At 41.8% G+C, this 21992-nt stretch overlaps 1 protein-coding gene across 1 annotated transcript in view; it reads right to left on the bottom strand.

Annotated features, from left to right (window-relative positions):
• Cd38 (CD38 molecule) overlaps positions 1-21992 on the bottom strand; it is a 46416-nt gene that overhangs the window by 23690 nt on the left and 734 nt on the right. The gene's annotated exons all lie outside the window — the stretch shown is intronic.

Genomic DNA, 21992 nt, shown 5'->3' with positions numbered 1-21992 from the left:
ATGACATTGAGCAAAAAAACTGAAGGGAGACAGAGTCTTAGAGCAGTAACTTCCAATGGAGTAATGTTCTGGATAGAAGGCCCTAGCATCTGATGTGTTAACAAGAAACCATTTGGCTGGAGCAAAGCAAGTGAGAAGGAGATGATGGAAACAAAGAAAGAAAGGCAAATTTAACCTTCACCATGGACTTTTATCTATTGTGGCATTAGGAGCAACAGAACACTTTGTGCACAGGAAGTAGGAGATATCAGAATGCCCTTCTTTGCAGGCTGTACTCTGAAGGAAGTAGGGACAAAAGCAGGTAGATCAGTACTCACGACACAAAGATCCGACTTTGAGCCATGGAGGAGGAAGGGAAGATATAAGTCAAGATAGGAAAAAAGTAGCGAAGAATGGTGGTGTACACCTATAATCCCGTAAGGTGTGCCTGGTCTACAGAGAAAGTTCCGGGACAGCCAGGGCTACACAGAGAAACCTTGTCTTGAAAAATGAAGAAAGAGAGGAAGGAGGAGGAAGAGGAAGGAAGAAGAAGAGGATGGAAGAAGGGGAGGAGGAGGAAGGAAGAGGAAGGAGGAGCAAAGAGAAGAAGGAGGAAGAGGAGGAGGAAGGAAAGAAGAACAGAGAGGAAGAAGGCAGAGGGGAAAAAAGAAAAAATAAGAAAAGGGGATAGATTCTGAGTTCACTGTGGATTTCTAGTGGACTGAGTATGTGTGAATATATGGTGTTAGAGAAGTTATAGTCAGTAACTAGAAGGATGAATAGGCCATCAACTGGAAGAGCGCTTCCAGCAGAAGTCGCCTTGACCATGGGTTCCATTTAGAATAGGGACTTGAAATGCCTGTAAGACATCCAAAGGAAGTAACAGAATGGGCTTGTGACAAGGACAAAGAAGAGATGGTGATGAGCTCATTAGAAGTACTGGAAGATGAAATATGGACACCAGCACAAAGCAAAAAGGAGGGCTGTGACAAATGCTAAGTGAATACATGTCACACTGAAGGAAGTGCTCTACAGTGACAGATCCTCCTGGAAGAGAAAGACTGAGACAAGACCTTTGAAGTATTGGGAAGGAAGTTGTGCCAAGATCTGCATGCTTTCCACATGTAATGGCACGGGTAGGAAGGATCTGCTTTTCTTCCATTTATGTCAAATACTGTAGCTTGAGAATTCATTTGGGAGAACACTGCCTTCACTTAAATATAGTACAAATATGCAATGAAAGAAGCGGCAGGTCCAAATCCATCATTTTTCTTGGCCAGTTCAACGCTTAGCATGTTTTCCCTTAGGATAATAACCAAGCTTCCTTATCAGTCCTCAACTTGGTTGGAAAATTTCCCAAAAGTGTACATCAGAAGCATCAAAAAGTTTAGGTTTAGCAATTCTGTGACAGTCATTTGTAATCTCTTCAAATCCCTGTGTTCTCCAGAACCTATTTATCATTTTCTCTTAAAAATTCCCAATGTCACAAATGCAAATTTATAGAATACACTTATAGTACACCAGTACAGTATAACTTGATCTGATCTATGTGGAAGCGATCACATCCTGAGAAACAAGTCCAGAAAAAGTCTCTTTCCTCTTTTTTTCTTGCTTTTGAGGCAAGCTTTCATGTAGCCCAGGCTGGCTGTGAACTTAGGTAGGCGAGGACAATTTTGAACTTCTGATTTTCCTGTCTCAGTCTCCCAAATTTTGGGATTCCACCACATCAAGTTTTATGAGGTGCTAAAGATCAAACCTCAGCTTAGCACATATTAGGCAAGCATTCTACAGACACAGCTACATACCAGCCCTGAGTCTTGTTCTTTTTATAACTTCACTTCAGGAACTAACCCTTGGTAGGAGATGGGCACTCTTCTGTGAGTAGTATCCTAATGGCTTTATTCTTTTCCACTAGGCCCTGTCTCCTAAAGGTTTTCCAATCACTATGTCACCACAATGAGGGCTAAGCTTTGAGGACAAGCTCTTGGGCAATATACTCAAACCATGTCTACCCCTTCCAAAAAATTATTCTTTAAAACTATATCCTTACCTTTCAAATTATCTCCAGCACCATTCAAAACAGTTTTGTGGTTTCTCCAAAAGTTAGGCATCCATCTGCCATTTAGTCCAGTTCTTTATTTCTGGATAACCCCCGCCTTTCCAAATGAAACTATATGACCATATATTAATTTATACATTAATGTCCAGAGCACCTTCATTCATCATATTCAAAATGTGAATATAAGCCAAATGTCCATCAACCAGTAAATGGATAAACAAATTATCATATACAGACACAGTTGGCTTAGTAATAAAAAGAAACCAACTTTTAAAATAAATTCGATATGTATGTGTGTGTGCATATGCAAGTGTGGCATATGGGTGTGTGAAGTGTATACCCATACCCATGTGCTGATGAATGCACTTTTGTACATACACAGAGGTGTCCCACTCTGTCACTGTACTTTATTCCTTTGAGACAGGAACTCTCACTGAACTAGAGCTAAGCTTTTGACCAGCAAACCTCAGTGAACTCCGGATTCTACTCCCCTTGGCTCTGGTATGGGTACATGCAACTGTAGGGCAAGTGGGCCGTGCCAGCAGAAGGGCATAAGAACTGGTGCGATGGAGTGTGCTTACACCCTGCGATGCTCCGAGATCTGAGACAGCAGGAGCAGAGCTGCTTCCTCCATGTCTCTGAACCTGCTTTGGAATACATAATCACAACATCTAACTGAGAGGAAGATGGGCAGTCAGTCACATAATGCAGCACCAGGAGTCGTTCCCCATGCAATGAGAGCATCACCAACGTCTCAAACTGAGCCAATAGGAAACATTTACGCCCACCTCTCAAATCCTGTCCCACTCTCCCAAGCTTCTTATAGTCCCTCTCCACATGGAAGAAAATGCACAAGTTATTTTCCCCAAGAATCATCTGAGACTGGCTGTCTTTACTGAGCTGTAACACTTGGGAAGAGCTCTCTCTCTCCAGAAGCATTCATCATATTACTGGATCTTGGACCGGCATCTAGGCTCTCGCTGCCTACAGAGGCTTACATCAGCACTACTGCCGCTTTCAAGGGCTCCCTGCCCCTGCTACCTGCCCCGCACAGACTGCCATACGGCTTTACCCTCTTTTAAGGAGCTGTAATACTCCCGGCATTCCAGACCAGAGTCCTGTGGAACCTATTTGTCCCAGGCTCTGTTTCCCACTCCTCGGTCTGACTTCTGATGGACAGCAGATCACACGCAACCACATCTACCTTCTTACATGGGAACTGGAATCTGAACTTAAATGGACAGTGGAAGTGGCATTACTAACCCTCGGTTAAGGTCAAATATTCAATAAATAGCATTCATGTTGCTGATTACACAGCTGAGGGTGGGGTAAAATCATTTTCCTAGTTTCACCATACACAGGGACACATTCCAGATAGTTAAAAGACTTAAGTGTGAAAAGTAGTAGTTACAGCTTTTAAACCCCTTCTTTTCATAATGTCATATATATGTGTATATATATATGTATGTATATATGCATATGTATATGTACATTCCCAAGTAAGGCACAAAGGTACACACATAAGAGAAAATATAAATTTCAATGACATTTATTCTCAGGATAAAGGGTACCATAAAGTCAAGAATGAAGGCACAGATTGAGAGAACATGCTTATAACTATTTTATTGACAAGAGAATAGGAAGTTGAACATATAAACAAAAAAGACTGTTCAGTAGTAAGACGGGCAAAGCAGAAGAAGTCATAATGACCAGTGAATGCATAGAAGATGATCAGCTGGCCTAAACAATCAGGGAAATGAAGCCAAAGTCAGTTCCAGAGAGCACTCGGAGAGATCGTGCAAGGAGACTGGATTCTGCAGTTGTGGAGAGTACATTTCAGTGTTGTGTCCACATGTGACATGCCAGGCACAGCTGGCCCTAACCAAACAGATGTCTTCACCCCTCTTCTCTGCTTCGATAACATGTCTCCACGGAAGATCTCAGACTATCAAACACTTCTTGAACCACCTCCTTACGCCTCGGGTTAGCCATGCTAACTTCCGGCCAACGAAATTTAAGGAGAAAGCAGAAGAGTGAAGAAAGAATTCTTGGAAAGACATTGTTATGGGATGAGAGGAGTCCCAAAATGAATGCCAGTCTTCCTGGTCTTTTTTACTCGAGATGTGATTGTGTGAGCACACAGTGGTTAGAATTGCTGCAGCCATTTTTTGACAAAGGCTTGAGGATAAAAGATGCCCCAGGAGATGAAAGACTGGAAACAAAGAGCCTGACTCTCACTGATCCGCTAAGCTAACCCTGTAGTCACCACACTTCTGGGTATCTCATTATATAGATATTATACATCTCTCACTTAAAGTCTTTTTTTGAGCTCTATTGAATATAGCTCCAAGCCATTTAATTGGAATACCCAGTGTGGTGGGTTGAACTGCGTCCTCACCAAGATGTTCAAACCTTGCCCCACTATCTCTGATTGTATTCTTATTTGGAAATAAGATATTCACAGAATAATTCTCTGTCTCTGTCTCTGTCTCTGTCTCTGTCTCTCTCTCTCTCTTCATATATACCTGTTGAGCACATTTAGTGTGGCTTGGGTCTAAATTATTTCAGTAATGACCATTTTGTATTAGGTAATCAATTAGGGGGCTCATCCAAAGAGGCTATCGATTGGAGATGAATATTAGAGGAAGATCATGGTAGTGGGAAAGGAGGAAAGGAAAGAAAGTGATGTAATTATACTTTAGCTTGAAAATTTTTTACACTGCTAAAACCCATCTTTGTAGATGATCGACTTTATATGAAGTCATTGAGGCATTTCCACATTCCATATGGCTGGCTGAGAGACTGAGGCTGAGGAGATGGCTCAGTGGGTAAAGTGCATGGTGTCAGCTTGAGGACCTGAGTTCAAGTCCTCAGCATTCACGTAAAAGTTAGGCACAGCTGAATGTGGGGAGCAGAGATGAAGCCCGCAGCCCTCAGCGGCCAGCCAGTCTAGCCAAAATCCCAGGTTCAGTGAGAGGCCTTGCTTCACAATAAAATGAAGAGCAAGAGAGAAAGACAACTAGTGTTGTTCTCTGGCCATATAGACACAAACGCCCTCTTGAGCTCATACACACACACATACGGACACAAGCACAAACAGACACACACAATACATACACAGACACTCACAGGCACATGCACATACATATGCATACACACAGAGAGAGACAAAGACAGAGACAGAGACAGAAAGGAAAAGTTGGCTATAAAGACAAACATGTATGTACAGAGAGAATACAATATACAATATGGAGACTACCAGAGAACTCCTTGAACCCATGCAAGAATGTCTAAAGATCCCAAGAGCTGGTAAAAGGGCATGGAACAGAGTCCCTCACAGCCTCCAGAAGTCACCCCTGCAGTCATCTTCACTTTTGACTCCCAGAATTCAGGACTGCCAGGTAGGACATTTCTATTGTTGAAGTGGTGTTTAGTAAGTGCCTGTTTTAGTTTTAGCAAACTAACAAGTCAGTGGAAGCAACCGTGGTACATTCTATGGCTCATATCTGTGCATAGATAAATGCCATCCAGACTGTACTTCACCAGGAAAAAAACAAAAAGTGAAACAGTTAATTCCACAGAGTGAAAGTGTGCAAGGAGCACAAATTAAGAACAGCTGGAGCCAGCCAGTACCTACTCTTACCAGAGTGCTGAACAGCAAGACAGGGACCCCTGAAAGAGGCAGGGTATGAGGAGACAGGAATACTCCCTGTGTTGAGAAGGGAACAGCCCTGTGAAGAGAAATAGGGCTTTGGGTTTTTCAAAATAAAAAATAATATATGTTTTAACTTAGCAAATTTGCTCTTAGGATTCTATCTAACACACACACACACACACACACACACACACACACTTTATCTTAAGCATTACTTAGGAAATATTGCAAATATGAAAACACCACAAATGTCCCAGGGTGTGAATCTAGAGGACAGTAAATGTATCAACTGTGGGTCCATTGACTGTGAAAGTGAGACCCAGCTGTGCTCATCGAAGCAACCACTGTTAACTGGGGAGGAATAGGGAAGTGAGAAAAGACGTTGAAAACAAGATCATATGCTGCCTTGTGCTGGGAACCCTTCTAGAAAGCTGTGAGAGAAACAAAGGGCAGGATTACTCTCTGAGAAAAGGGGAAAGAAGTTAAGGGAGGTATTTTTGTAACCATTTGTCTGTCGCTGGCTACTTCTTTAAACACAGAAAGAAAGCTGTGACACAGATCTCAGGTTTCTCTCTATTGTATTATTGAACAATAAGAGATGCCCCTAACGTTCAGGGACATCTCACTGTGCTTTAAATGCCCATTATGTAACTTTCTTGCCTTTAAGAGGTTGACAAAAGATACTGCTTGAGGTTGGGGAAATGAGCATGGAGAAGAACCCCTTGGTATACGAAGAACGAGGAAAAAGTAACTTGGCAAGGGCAGAGTACGTGGTTCTCAGCTGTGAATCTGTTCAGACCCTTAGAGTCCAGAATGCCTTTGAAAACAGGGCTACAGCAAGAAGGCAGTTTCCAGATACAATCTACTGCCCTTACCTAAGCCTCGGTATCTCCTTGTGACTTTAAATCGCTACCATCTGTCTGTTTTCTGCCTCTGTCCTTGAAGAACTCCCAAGGAGTGTTCACCAACTTCCATACACTGATGGGGTAATTCAGCTTACTCCCAGGAACCAAGATGACCAGTTTTGCTATGAATTTCATATGAAGTGCCAAAGACAGAAATTACTTCGTAATATTTGGTTGATAGTCATAGTGAGAAAGGAAAGAGAGACAGAGACAGCAGAGACAGAGAGACGTGTGTGTGTGTGTGTGTGTGTGTGTGTGTGTGTGAGAGAGAGAGAGAGAGAGAGAGAGAGAGAGAGAGAGAGTTCAACAGTGCCAAGGAAAGGGTGGTACCCACGGAAGTGTATATCTTGAGTGAAGCCTTTTCTGCTATTAGACTAATAATTTCAATAGATTTTTGGATCACTGTGCTGCTTAGTTTTTGTCAACTTGGTCATATAGTTTTGTCAACAAGCTACACATACCTGGAAGAGGGGAAGTTAAGTGTGGAACTATGTCTATTAGACTGCTCTATGGGCACATCTGTGGGACAATTTCTTGATTGCTGGTTGATGTGAAAGGGCCCAGATCATGGTTGCCAGCGCCACCCTTGGCAGGCAAGCCTAGGCTACATAAGAAAGACAGCAGAGCAAGCCGCAGAGAGCAAACCAGTAAGTGGCATTCATTTCCTGCCTTGGTGTAACTCCGCTAATTCCTGCCTCCTTCAGTAATGGACTGTGAGCTGGAGGATCAAATATTCCCTTTTGGTCTCTGAGTTGGTTTTGGTCATGGTGTTTATCATAACAACAGAAAGCAAATCAGGACAATATATGGAGGTCACCATCTCCCGGTGTGTATACCGCGTCTGACACATTCTGGTGAGAAGGAGAAAACACCATAGCAATTCAAAATTTTTTCCATTACAAAATATTCTAACTGTATTCTGTTTTTTTTTTTTTAAGATCAATTTATTTTTAGGTATATGAATACACCATAGCTGTCAGACACACCAGAAGAGGGCATCAGACCCTGTTACAGATGGTTGTGAGCCACCATGTCGTTGCTGGGAATTAAACTCAGAACCTCTAGAAGAACAGTGCTCTAAACCTCTAAGCCATCTCTCCAGCCCTTTAACTGTGTTCTTAAAACTACTTAATGCCAAAGCTGCCTGTCCAAGCAGGTATAGATTGCACTTGTTGATCACTTTCAACTTTGTGGATTTTTTTAAAAAAATTTAAGTCTACAGTTCAGGAGTCTAACTGGGGATTATTTGGTCCTTCATTTTGTATTTTTAAATTTTAAGCAAGTGTTCTATATTGGACACACTTGCTCTTCATTGTTGGAAAAAAATTAGTGATGAAAAGGAATTCTCTTGCTTGGGAAACTCTCGATATTTCTGACTTCAGGTGTCACTCGCCTGTTCCTTCATGGCCTCCTCCAGAGTGGGCATTACAGTAAAATGGTCTCTTTCTTTCCACCCATATCAGTGTATGAATATGGCCACCTTCCCCTTTCTGACCCTTCCTAGCACATGTGCACAGGAGATCGATTCTTCATCTTTCACCCTGTTTCCTGTTTTGTTTTGTTTGGCTCTTTTTTCTCAACACCTTAAATCTATTCTTGTCACCACTTCTCCTTTGAGAGGACTGATTGTTTCCATATTCTGACCTGATTGATTCTAAGTAGCTTCTCAAAGAACAAGCACCATAGATAATCAGTTCTGGAGTCTTTTTTTTTTTTTTTTTTTTTTTTTTTTACCAGAAAACTGTGTCCTACTTCACACAGAGTCGGCAAAATAAACCCTTTCCTCTCCAAGTTGCTTTGGGCTGTAGTGTTTACCCTAGCAACAGAAAGCAATCTAGGGCAAGCTTATATTTATTCCTCGCATGTGGATACACTATCAACTGTAAAAGAAGTTGTCTTCACACACCATCTGAAACACAGGCAGGAACATTGGCTCTCACGCACTTGGATGAGTATCTACCTCTCTGTAAATGTTTATGCTTCGTAGTAGTATTAGTTATATAATCCCCTTAAATGTCAGGTAAGTAAATTAGGTAAGTGACCAATAAGAACTACTTTTCTTATGGAAATTAATGATCATTTTGATCATTAATGACTATGTGTGAGACTGTTGAAAAATGCTGCATTTGATATTGAGATGCTAATTGTAATGGAGGCCTGATTTCTCAGGCCTACTTAAAAGGCTCTGCCCCTCCAATCCCACCCCATTCATTTCTTCCATTTTGCATATTATATCAGCTGTTACCCAATTTTGTTCTTCCCAGAAAAAAACTCAGATGAAAGATGACTGTGACTTGGATAGTGGCAGATGTGGTAGGAAGTGGACAGACTCTGGGTACATTTGAGATGGGGGACAAACTCACCAAATAACCCAGGATGACCTCAAACCACGATCTTCCTGTTTCTTAATGAGGGGTAATCACGTGCACCCACACCAGCCTGCATAGATTTTGAGAGTAGAACACATTTGATTTAATGTGTGATTGCATATGAAGTGTGAAAGAGAAAAAAAAAAAGAAGAAGAGAGAAGTGATACCAAGATTTTTCAGTTGAGTTACTGGAAAATGAATTGCTGTTTCAAATAAGGAAAGAACGGAATGGAACAAATTGAGAAAGACACCAGGGATTTGGATTTGAACAGATGAGTTTTGTAATGTCCACTGCCATCCAAGTGGGGATCTTTTTCAATAGGAAGTTGGGTTGTGTCCGTCCTGGGGGTGCTAAAGTTTTGGGTGAAGCTAAAAATTAGGAAGCATCCAGTGTAGAGAGATGAAGGGAAGAAAATATTTCAAAGGGAGATGAAGGCAGGGAACGCGGACAGCAGGTTGATGAATCTGACAGGACTGGTTTAAGGCGAGTAGTATGGCACTGCAGAGAACTGAAGAGACCTTAACTGAAGAGGCTCTGGGTGGCCTTCTTAGTTGAGTGTTTGTCTTACTACTATCCCTTCTCCGTGAGACAGCCAGCATGATCTTCTCTTTAATTACATAGCACCATGCCAGGACATAGCATTCTCAATACTCACCGCTAGTGGCAAGAATCCTGTCTCTGACGGTAAAAAGAACCTTGAAGAAAGCTTACATCACTTAGAATATAAAGTGTTAACAATAATAATGATATAAGCATAAAACAAATATATAACAATTACGTATCACACATCCATAGACAAAGAAAACACATAGTTATATCATCATCATCATCAAAGTTTTCAGTATAAGACAAATTAGGTACAAACATAATATAAGGATAGTATGGCCTTGCACTTTTGCTCTGGATTGAAGTTATAAATGGAAGTCATAACGGGTCTGTCTTTCCTTTAAACGACTGTGTCTTCTAGCGGCTAGACTCGTGATCTAGCAGTTAAGAACATGGACTGCTTTTCTGAAGGACTTGAGTTTAATTCCCAGCACCAATGTCCAGCAGCTCACAACTGCTTGTAACTGTAGCTTCAGGGAGCTCTGACACTTGTTTCTGGTCTCCGAGGGCACTGGACTCATGTGTACAAATGTACCCTCATATACACATAATTTCAAAACATAAAATATTAAAAATACAGTTTTCAAGAACTATCCACCCAAGTCCAGAAACATCATGTCAACTTGCAGTTAGTAGCACTGACACACTCTCTAGGCTTTGTCTCTACCAACAGAACCTAGGCTTCTCCAGGATAATAGGAAGGCCCATCTCAAAGGCAGGACAGTTACTCGGGAAGTTTGGGACTGGGGATTGGTTCTTGTCCTGAGAGTGTGCTGTCCCGTCTTGTGTATCAGAGGTCCCAGCTGCATGGTCCTGGAGTCGGGCCTTATATGAGCAGCCAGCTGGATCCTCTAGTTTGGTCCTAGACTGAGTGTCATAGCGTTGGCTACTCTGGCTCTGAGAGACTCCTAGTCACCATACTCATGTGAGCCAGCTCTACTAGCAAATGCCCTTCTCTTTTCTTTCTTTCTTTCTTTCTTTCTTTCTTTCTTTCTTTCTTTCTTTCTTTCTTTCTTTCTTTCCTTTCTTTCTTTCCTTTCCTTTCTTTCTTTCTTTCTTTCTTTCTTTCTTTCTTTCTTTCTTCCTTCCTTCCTTCCTTCCTTCCTTCCTTCCTTTCTTTCTTTCCTTTCTTTCTTTCTTTCTTTCTTTCTTTCTTTCTTTCTTTCTTTCTTTCTTTCTTTCTTCCTTCCTTCCTTCCTTCCTTCCTTCCTTCCTTCCTTCCTTCCTTCCTTCTTTCTTTCTTTCTTTCTTTCTTTCTTTCTTTCTTTCTTTCTTTCTTTCTTTCTTTCTTTCTTTCTTTTGAGACAGGGTTTCTTTGTGTAGCCCTAGCTGTCCTGGAACTCATTCTGTCTCCCGGCTGGCCTCAAACTCAGAAATACGCCTGCCTCTGCCTCCCAAGTGCTGGGGTTAAAGGCTGTGCCACCTCTGCAAGGCTTCAAATGCTCCTCTTATCTACCCATCCCCATCATCTACTGGCTCTGTTTCTGTGAAGAGCTCCGACAAACACATTTGCCACCTGACTGATAAAGGATCAAGAACGTATCAACTTTTCTTTTCTGAACTCCCTTTCAGGGCAACCAGTAAAGAATCTCGCCCTGCTTAGAAGAATTAAAGTCAATACATACCAAAGGACTCTTTCAGTTAAAAATAATGATTTGCTAATTTCCATGGCATTGATCAATCCTGTCCAGGATCATCAACTGCTGCTAAACTAGTGGGATGAAATGTCACTGCGGAACTTAACAACAGATGTCCCGTGCTGAACTCTAATAACCTTCAAGTTGTGGGACCATGTGACATTATGGGGCGTTTGATGTAATGCTGGAAGAATAGCTCCCCCTGTGAAGTATCCCTGCTCCATCCCCAAGTCTAATCTACTGTAACCAGGCTGTCAGTTTCTAGGGAACACTGCTTCTGTAGGAGCATGTTAAACAGCAGCACAGAGGCCAGCGAGAGGAAGCAGCAGGTCAGGCACTGACTGTCCAAGCCTGGCAACCTGAGTTTGTTCCATGAACCCCGCATGAAGGTCGGAGAAGAAAACTGACCTCCGCACGTGCGCCATGACACGTGTGTATCTGTGTACATGGGCACTCACACACATCATACACGTACATCTCATAGTAATAAATGAACTCATCAAAGCATAAACATAAACAGCACCACAAGACTGTAACCATCCAAACCAGACGGTGGGCAATCCTAAGCTAAATAGCCACCCTGTTCCACATACTAATAGGTATCTGTAAATAGAGAGAAAATGGTAATAAGTTAAAGACAACATACTATACATCTCTACAGTGTAAAATATGACTCTACATTAGAACTAACCAAAGTTATAATATGTCTTTAGGAAAGTCCTGGAAGATTAAACACAGGCTAGACATTATGAAAATGTCACCTTGCAGGGAAGTTGTTCTCGTTTTACTCCCATAATTGAAGATTGAAACCCTCTTCCACATTCTCCCCTGCTCTTTTCCCTCCATTTGCTATACAGCATATGTTCTTGTTTTGTTTCATATTTTCCTTGGCCTGAGAGAATGCAAGTTGCTGAAATTAGAAGGATTCTGTGTGTTTTGCTCACTGTTAAGAAAGAACCACCTGCAAGAGGTCAGGCATACAGTTGGTCCCCTGTGCAAGTGGCTGCCATATCTGTGAGTCCAAACTACTGCATATTGAAAATATTCAGAATAAGTTGCTATCATTCTCTGGCCTACATGATGTAATAGCAATTTATGTAGCATGTATGCTATATTATCTATTTTAAGAAATCCAAAGAAGGTATAAAATATGAGTGACAAAGTAAAGATTATATGAAAATAGCTCAGGACTTTTTTTTAGAAGAATTAACCACACAAATTTTGGCAGCTTCCTGGGAGTCCTGGGCTTCCTAAGAGCAACTCCCTATAGGTACATAGGAATACATAGTATTCCTGAATAAATATGTTACAAAATACATAAAACATTGAAGGGGGCCCAAATTAAAGCCACACCATAGACAACATTCTGTGTAGTGTCATACTGAGATGTTATCATAGCTTGGATATGGTCTGTGTCTATACCCCAATGTTTTCCATGCTTGCGCTTGGCCTACCACATAGCTGGGTGTTATAGGATCTTTCATGGTGGGACCTAATAGAAGGCGTCATCACTCTCAGGGTCCTATTCTGAAGGTGGGAGTTAGTTCCCGTGTCTAAGTGCTCTTCTCACGGGTCGCAGCATCCTGCTACCTCCTGCCATACTGTGATGGAGCCAGAAGGTCCTTGAACTTCTGAAATTGTGAGCTAAACTCATTTTTCCTTCACCTGTTTTCCAACATCTTGTACTTTATTATATGAATAGCAACAGACTAAGGCAGGTATTGTTGGGAAGATTTACAAAAAAAAAAATTTACTCAGTAGAATATGGTTTTCATTCCTTTTCATCTGAGGTTATAGCTCCAACCTTTTAAGGTAGAGGATAGTGTGTCAATTTTGTCTGCTAGAGATACAAATAATTTCTGTGCAATAACAACACAATCAGAAAATTTCAGCTTCACACTGCCCTCTTCATAGAACATTAACTAGTTCATGTCAATGTATCTAAGTCTAATATTCATTTTGAGTACCAGCAGATACAAATGCCTCAAAATATGTTTGAAGTGAATTTATCATTTTACTGACATCCTCATAAACAATTATTTAAAGCCAGATCTCTCGGGCTTCGAGTCTGTTCTAGTTACATTTCACCTGGTCACTTTCAAACCTGATAAAAATGAATAAATAAATCTCCAATATGTGCTATGTGCTCTTAGCTTGTGGAAACTTAGACTTGGAAAAAATGTTTTCAAATTCTGGTGAGCCAGGCTGTTGAATCTGGCAGTTGTTCTAGCCTTGTTCCTGATTAATCAGGTTTCTGTCACTACCATGAAATGCCTGACATGATCTTATGTAAAGAAACGGGTTTATTTGAGTTCACTGGATTGCCAGTTCCATCCAACATCGGGAAGTCTTTACTCTCTGTACGAATTTTCTGCTTTCATCAAGTCTCAAGTAAAATGCTGAGACTATCAAAGTGGGAGTCAGAAGGAAGTAAAATGAACAGACTTGACCTCCTAAAATACCCAGAAAGTTTGAAGAGGAAGAAGCAAAGGAGAATTTTAAAAACATGTAACCTGAAAACAAAGGGATCAGAAAATCCAGCCAATGTGAGAAAGAAGTGAAGCAGGAGAATAGAGACGATTCTCTGACTCTTTCATCATTTACATTTGGGTCCAGCCACCTTTATATTAACATATAAATATGTGTTCCATTCAAAAAGCTTTTTTTTTTCAACAAAGAGACCAGAATATGATGAACAACATATGAGGTTCTAAGGGTGGTGAGGTGAATTAGAACCCCTCCTCTCTGACTCTCAGCATCTTCTGTGGCTGGGATGAAGAGATCTTTCATGTACATACTTGTTTATATCTCTGTACTCTCATCTGGACCTCCAGCATCTGTAACTCACATCCCTGGCTGACATCCCCATCATCTATAGAGGAAGCTGATCTTCACCAAGATGGGAGAATCACGGAACTTAAGTCATACCAACCAGACTTCTCTCTAGAGACCCATCTTCCTTCGTGGCTTGATCTCTGTCTCACCGCAGACCCTCTTCTACCTCTGCACATACGCTGAGTCCTGAGTGTCACACTTTCCCACAGAGTCAAGAGATACTGTAAGTGCTGACATCCTGTACACTGTGGTGAATCTTGGATGTGTGTCCCTCAGCATATCTAGGGCTGTCTTAGTCAGAAGATAGCTTGTAAATGTAGCCTTTAAGACAGAGGAAACAAGGGGGATAATTCAGGAGTATTCTACATTTAATGCTGCTGGTTCAACTTAGAGAGTTGAGTTTCATCTTCAAGGAAAAGCTTGATATTCATCTTCCCATGAGACAGGGAGTGTGGCTCAGCCAAGACCCCAGGTTCAAACCCCACATGTTAGTAGCTTTTCTTGTCTCTGAGAACAAATAACTGATGCGTTTCTTTCCCTTTGAAAACACTGAACAAAAGCCACATTTAAAGGGAAAGCTTTCTTGTAGCTCACAGTTTGAGTCCCAGTCTGACAAGGTGGCAAAAGCAGGAGAGAGAGAGAGAGAGAGAGAGAGAGAGAGAGAGAGAGAGAGAGACAGAGACAGAGACAGAGAGACAGAGACAGAGAGAGAGACAGAGAGACAGAGAGAGAGACAGAGAGACAGAGAGAGAGACAGAGAGACAGAGAGACAGAGAGAGAGAGACAGAGAGAGAGACAGAGAGAGAGAGAGAGACAGAGAGAGAGAGACAGAGAGAGAGAGACAGAGAGAGAGAGAGAGAGAGAGAGAGAGAGAGAGAGACAGAGACAGAGAGAGAGACAGAGACAGAGAGACAGAGAGACAGAGAGACAGAGAGAGAGAGAGAGAGAGAGACAGAGAGCTTGGCCACATTGTCTCACCAGGCAAGAAGCATAGTGGGATTAATGTGGGTACTTGCCTGCATTTCTCCTTTTTACTCATCCAAAACCAAAGTTCCTGGAATGATACTATGCACACTTATGTTGAGTCTTCCTACTTTGATGAACCCAATCTGAAAACGTCCTCATAGACATGCCCAAAGATTTGTCTCCTAGGTGATTCCAGACCCTTTTAAGTTGATAGTCAATATTAACCATCACAGTTCATATAAACCAATGTAAGGGAGGGAGGGGAGGAAGAAAGAAATGAAGGGTCTATTTTGGCTCCCAATCCACCATGACGGAGAAAGCATGTCGACAAAAGTGACTTAATCTGTCACCCTGTCCAAGAAGTAGAGTGAGAAGACAGAAAATGCCAATACATGGCTGTTTTTTCCTCCCTCCCCAATTTTTGTCTAGCCCAGGATCCCAGCTCACAGGATGGTGCCCCCACCCCGTGTTTAGATTAATCTTCCTTCTTAGTTAAAGCTCTCTAGAAATTCTGCAAAAGAAAGTTAAAGGGGCATCTCACTTATGCTATAAATAATCCTTAATACGATCAAGTTGACACTGGAAATTAACCCTGACACCCAGCACAGAAAGCAAAAGAGAGGCCAGCAGATGAGTTTTATGAGGATGAGTTTTAAAAATAAGATCGGCAGGGGCTGGAGAGATGGCTCAGAGGTTAAGAGCACTGGCTGCTCTTCCAGAGGTTCTGAGTTCAATTCCCAGCAACCACATGGTAGCTCATAACCATCTATAATGAGGTCTGGTGCCCTCTTCTGGCCTGCAGTCACATATGCAGGCAGAATGCTATATACATAATAAATAAATAAACCTTAAAAAAATAAATAATAAGATCTGCAGTGTTGAGGAGATGGCTCCACTGGTAAAGTACTGGCCTTGCAAGCATAAAGACCCGAGTTCTATTTCCAGAACTCCTGTTAAAAATCCTAGTTTGAGCCAGGCGTGGTGGCGCACGCCTTTGATCCCAGCACTTGGAAGGCAGAGGCAGACAGATTTCTGAGTTCAAAGCCAGCCTGATCTACAGAGTGAGTTCCAGGACAGCCAGGGCTATACAGAGAAACCCTGTCTCGAAAAACCAAGAAAAAAAAATCCTAGTTTGGTGGCATGCATGGGCTAGGAAGGCAGAGACAGGTAGATCTCCAAGGCTCACCAGCTACTTAATCTTGCTTATTAAGCAAGTTTGTGGTAGTTTGAATGAGAATGGCCTCCATAGAATTATATGTTTGAATACTTGGTCCCCAGTTGATAGAACTGTTTGAAAAGGGTTAAGATGGGTGGCCTTGTTGGAGGAACTTTAAAAAAAAAACTTAGTCAATGACCAATGTGTCTTTTTCACTCTACCTAGTGGTTGTGTCTAAAGATGTGTGCTCTCGGCTACTGCTCCAGCACCATGCCTGCATTCCTGCTGCCATGAACCTCACCATGATGATCATGAACTCTAACCCTTTAAACCTGTGAGCCCTGTGGTGGCTTGGATGCAAATGGACCCCTTAGTATCCAGTTGATGAACCCTATGGAAAGGATTGGGGGTATAGCCTTGTTGAAGGTGTGGCCTTGTTGGAAAATGTGTGTCTTCAGGATTGTTGTTCCAAAATTCCATGCCAGCCCCCTCTCCCTTCTACCTGTGGATCAGCTGCTGCTCTAGCACCATGCCTCTATGCTTCCCACCATGACTAAATGGACTAAACCTCTGAAACTGTAAGTCAGCCCTAATTAAACCTTTCCTTTGTAAGAGTTGCTGTCATTGTATTGTCTCTTCACAACCCTAACTAAGAGAAAAGACAAGTCCCAAATTAATTGCTTTCTTTCATTAGTTGCCTTGGTTACAGTAATTGCATCCTTGCCCCTCCCCCCACAAAATTATACAGCTTATAAAGAAACTACCACCACCACCACCACCCACACACACACACACAAAGTCTAAATAACTTAAACACAGATTGATAGATTTGAATGTGATAATCCTGGGGAGGTATATTTATTATGGCTTTGTTTAAATTATTTGTTATATATATGTATCATATGCTATTTATGTGATTCAACTAAATATTTAGAACTTATTATAGTTTAAGCATTAATCTGAGTGCTCAATATATTCCACTGCATAATGATACCCAAACTCAACATGAGTTACATGCAATTCTTTTTCATTATAAATCTCGTTCTGGGAGGTTGTTAAGGGCAATAACAGAGGTAACAGAACAATTATAACAAAAGGCTAGTAGGAACAGAAACAAGGATGCTCCCATGCAAAACATGAAGAGCTGAGGGTACCCACAAAGTGTGTTATGCCTCCCACCCATTGAGAAGTAGAGTTTCTCTAGCTGTTGAGTCTGAGTTGGCCTTGGCTTGGTGACCTGTAGAGGTGAAGCCCTCATGAGCCTAAAGTTTTAGGAGGACCCAGCTGAATGCACTATTAGAGTGTGGAAACCATGAAGAGTCCCTGGTCTAATAGGGAAGGACCTAGTGGAGGGGACCATGCAGAGGCAATACAAAGAGAAAGAGACACACAACTTCTCTGCTATACCAAGATGCCATTCATGAAAGCATGGCATGTTGAACGATGGCCTGGGTGATTGCAGACCCAGATGACATGGAGTCAAGTTGGCCTCCAAACGATCCCTGTCCAGTTGCAGAATCACACAACCTAGACGATCCTCAATGTAAATCACTGAACTGGGCAGTAGTAGTTTGTTATAGAGACTTAGAAAATGGTACCCAGCAACAAGATTCAGCATTAAAAAAAAAAAAAAAAAACTTAGTCGTGCGTGGTGGTGCACGCCTTTAATCCTAGCACTTGGGAGGCAGAGGCAGGCAGATTTCTGAGTTCGAGGCCAGCCTGGTTTACAAAGTGAGTTCCAGGACAGCCAGGGCTATATAGGGAAACCCTGTCTCCAAAAAAAAAAAAATCTTGAAACAGACGGGTTGTTGGCAGTATCATCTCCATGAGGCAACAGTACACAGATATGTGCTCAGAAATATCTACCTGATGCTGGGAAGATGTTCTAGGACATGAAAATAACATTAGATCATAGGCCTGGTAGGAAAGCCAGCACCCTCCATAATTGTGAGTGGGCCGCATCGTTTCAAGCCTTAAGCAAAAGTATAGTTCCAGGAAGAAAGGGAATCCTGCCCGACTTCCTTCAGACTAAAGTGGCAGCACGGGCCATTCTATAGCTTCCAACATGTTGGCTTAGACTGCAGGGTTTTGATTTTTGTTTGTTTGTTTGTTTGCTTGTTTGTTTGTTTTCTGTTTTGGATTGCCAGCATCAATGAGTGCACGAACCTGTTCCAACACCTACACACACACACACACACACACAAATGCTATTTCAATTTGTGTGGAGACCCTGTGACATCAGTACAGACACTGGGTGTCAGGCAGAAGAAGAAAGGTCTCAAGGACGGACTGTTCATGCTGACCTGATGGACACACAGGAAGTGGTCATCGGAGGCTGGAAGAAACACAGCCCCTTGCAGAAGTGATATAAGATGTAATTCTTGTCAACTGCCAAAGGGAAGATGCATAACACCCCTTAGGAAACCCAAAGCTGTGGCTCAGACTCTTAGTGCAGAAGCTGAGAGTCATTTCGTTGCTTTGTAGCTGTGCAAGAGAAAGTGCAGACCCAGAGAGGAAGGAATTCCTGATTCATAGTGCAGAATAGAGAGTAAACATTTCCAGTGCGCTAGGTTTGAAAATAAAACTGGCTTTCTCGGTGCTTCTTAGTAAAGGTATCAAAATAAGAAGTAGCCCCAATATAATAATGAAACTCAGGGTGTTGTCAGTAAAATGTGTCCTTGGGGTGGAGGCCTTAGTGATGTAGCTGTGAGATACTTTGTGTCTGTGTGTATAAATATTATCTAGAATATGAACAACCCCAAACCACATATGCAATTAACTCAACAGAAAGAGTGAAGATCTGAACAAAGTTTAAATGGACAAAAGCCAGACAGAAGACTTGCTGGCAAACAGGGAATGGTTATATGTTATCTTTCCATCTTTCTCATAATTTAAAACGATTTAAGACGTTTAATAATGGTCATATCATGGAGAAGTGGGCCTTGTAGACTGGTATGAGAGTGTGAAATAATAAAACTATTTCTCAGAGGATTTAGAAACATGTGCAATTTGGAAGCCACTCAAACAAAATATACACTGTGGTGATCTGAGTGAAAATGGCCCCCAAAGGTCCACAGAGAGTGGTACTATTAGGAGGTGTGGTCTTGTTGGAGTAGGCGTGGCCTTATTGGAGGAAGTGTGTGAGTGGCCTTTGTGGTTTTTAGATGCTCAAGGCAGGCCAAGTGTCTGTCTGTCTTCCTGTTGTATGCCAGTCCAGATGTAGAACTCTCAGCTCCTTCTCCATCACTATGTCTGCCTGTATGCCATCATAATGATAATGAACTAAAACTTCTGAGCTGTAAGTCAGCACCAATTAAATATTTTCATTTACAAGATATGCTGTGCTCGTGGTATCTCTTCATAGCAATAGAAACCCTAACTAAAACATGTACAATCTCCTGTTTTACCCGGAAATTCCATCAGTGGGAGTCTGTCATACAGAACACTCCAGTGCACACATGAAGGTATAAGTTGAAGATGTTTACTGTAAGGGAAAGCTGGACAAGAATCAGAACTCTACCACTCCTGTGCCACCAGGAGCCAGATCACCGCCTGGAACACAGCAGAGACTCAAAAATATTTAGTGAATGAATGAATGGGATTGAAAAATTAGAAAATGGGCCAGCACAATGGCTCATTTAAATAAAGGTGATTGCTGCCAAGCCTAAAGACCTGAGTTTGATTCCCAGAACCTACATAGGGGAAGAAAGAATCAACTTCCATGCATGCCTTATGGCAATCCTCCCATCCCCTAAATGTAATAGAGATATGTAATTTAAAATTGGAAATTAAATTTTTGATGACTGGAAATGGTTACATCTACCCTATAAAAAATAAGGTAGATTTGGGCATAGCACTATGAGAGACCCTATCATCAAGTGTTAGGTTAACAAGATTGGAAACAATGTAACTTTCAGCACTGGAGGACTGAATTATGGAACAATGTTCTAATGCATGAACGACTGTACTTATTTTATATTTGCTATTGTGGAGAGTTATCTGCAACACTCCATTTACACAGCAGTAACATTTTGAGCATTTACCGTGACAAGATTATTTATCTTAGTCCTCTTTGTTTCTCTAGATGCCGAGTGCTGCCATTAATGTTCCCATTTTACAAGGTGGGAACACACCACAGCACAGATACACTGAGGGCGGAGTCCGAGGTCATATTGCAACAGAGTCAAGATTTAAGCTCAAATGATCTGGCTTCAGGGTTCACAGGGTTCAGCTTTTGACTCCGTTTTCTTATCTATAAAATGGAGATATCAATAGCAACAGTCTATGTATCATTGCCTTCTGTCCTGGTTGATTCTGTTCCACTCATTCCTCTACTGCGATGCTGAGGGTGAACCCTGGGCACTCTGTAAACTAGGCCAGAGCTCTATCACTGAGCTGCATCTCAGCTCCTGACATAAGTGCCTGACACGTGAGGTGTATCTATCACTAATCTATTCATATAAAGTATGTGTGTGTGTATGTGTGCGTGTGTGAGATGTCTGAAAAGATACTCATCACAATAGTATTATGTTAGGCAAATGATGCAGACTAGCAGGTAGGGATGCTTGCTTCCAAACCTCTAATTACCTGAATTTGATTGCCAGAAGCTACAGAGTGGAGGCAAAGAACTTATTCCATGATTTCTGCATGTGTACTGTGGAACAGGCGCTCGCGCACTCGCGAGCGTGCACACACACACACACACACACACACACACACGTACACACACACGTACACACACAGAGTAAATATATATACTTTTATTAGTTGATCCTGTTATTTTTAGATTGATTATTATTTGATAAACACAAATAATTAACTCTTGCTGAATGCACACATATACACATGAGTGGATAGGTTGAAGAAGTGCTCACCGTCTACACCGCATGGTTAGTGCTAAGCACACATCATGCCAATGCCATGCATCCGGTTTGCTAAGCACCGAGAATTTACAAGCTGTCAAAATGACTGAACAACCAATATCATTTAAACATCTCTAAACAAAATATTTATCAGGACCCTGAGAGTGTTTATACTCGAACATTTTCAAGTAAGACCAAGACCCAAACCACCGAGCATTTGAGCACCCGGGAAGTGTGTGCATCTGAAGACAGAATGTGAAGTTGGGTTTCTGCACATGCCTTCCCAGTCTGTTGGGCTTTCTGTTTAACTTCAGAAATCAGTTCTATGTTAAAATGATGCCAGGGAGTAGCGACACAAATCATTCCCTCTGGGGCAGGTAGTGGGTGGAAGGGGTTCTATGGACTGACTCTATTGACCGATGAAGATGTTGTTCCCAAGGGTCTACACAGGATCACCAAGTGGATTTCGCTTACCTGATGAGTAATATTTCAGTTTTTACAGTCTCTCTTGTTTTGTTTTTATTAATGGTCAGGTGCAAAAAAAAAAAAATGACCAGGATGCTGTTTGGGCTTGTATTTTTGTTTTTTTGTTTTTTTTGTGTGTGTTGTAATTAATTAAAATTAATTAACTTATTTTGAGCCAGGTCTCTCTTTATAACCCAAGCTTGTCCTGGAATTTACAATGTAGCTGTGCAGCCCTTGTTAACCTGGAATTCACAAAAATCCTCCTGGCCCCTTCCACCCCCACAGCAAGCTGAGCAAGCCACCTAGTTAAATGTCGCCTGTGACCTTAACTTTCTGGGCAGGGGCGGTGTCTGATGGAAACCACAAGCCAAAAGACAATGTGAAGTTCCTGTGCCTGGGAGTGATCTTTGTCCCAGAAGCATGGCTGTGGCCAAAGATAGCCCTAAGGGTTCCTTCAGAGTTCAGGACCCTCTGTGGGAAGCAAGCATCTTTGCGGA

Source organism: Mus caroli, unplaced genomic scaffold, assembly GCF_978045245.1.
Source record: "Mus caroli unplaced genomic scaffold, Mus_caroli_1 scaffold_4, whole genome shotgun sequence".
Taxonomy (NCBI): domain Eukaryota; kingdom Metazoa; phylum Chordata; class Mammalia; order Rodentia; family Muridae; genus Mus; species Mus caroli.
The sequence above is the reverse complement of the archived record's forward strand: the minus strand, read 5'-3'. Positions and strand labels throughout refer to the sequence as shown.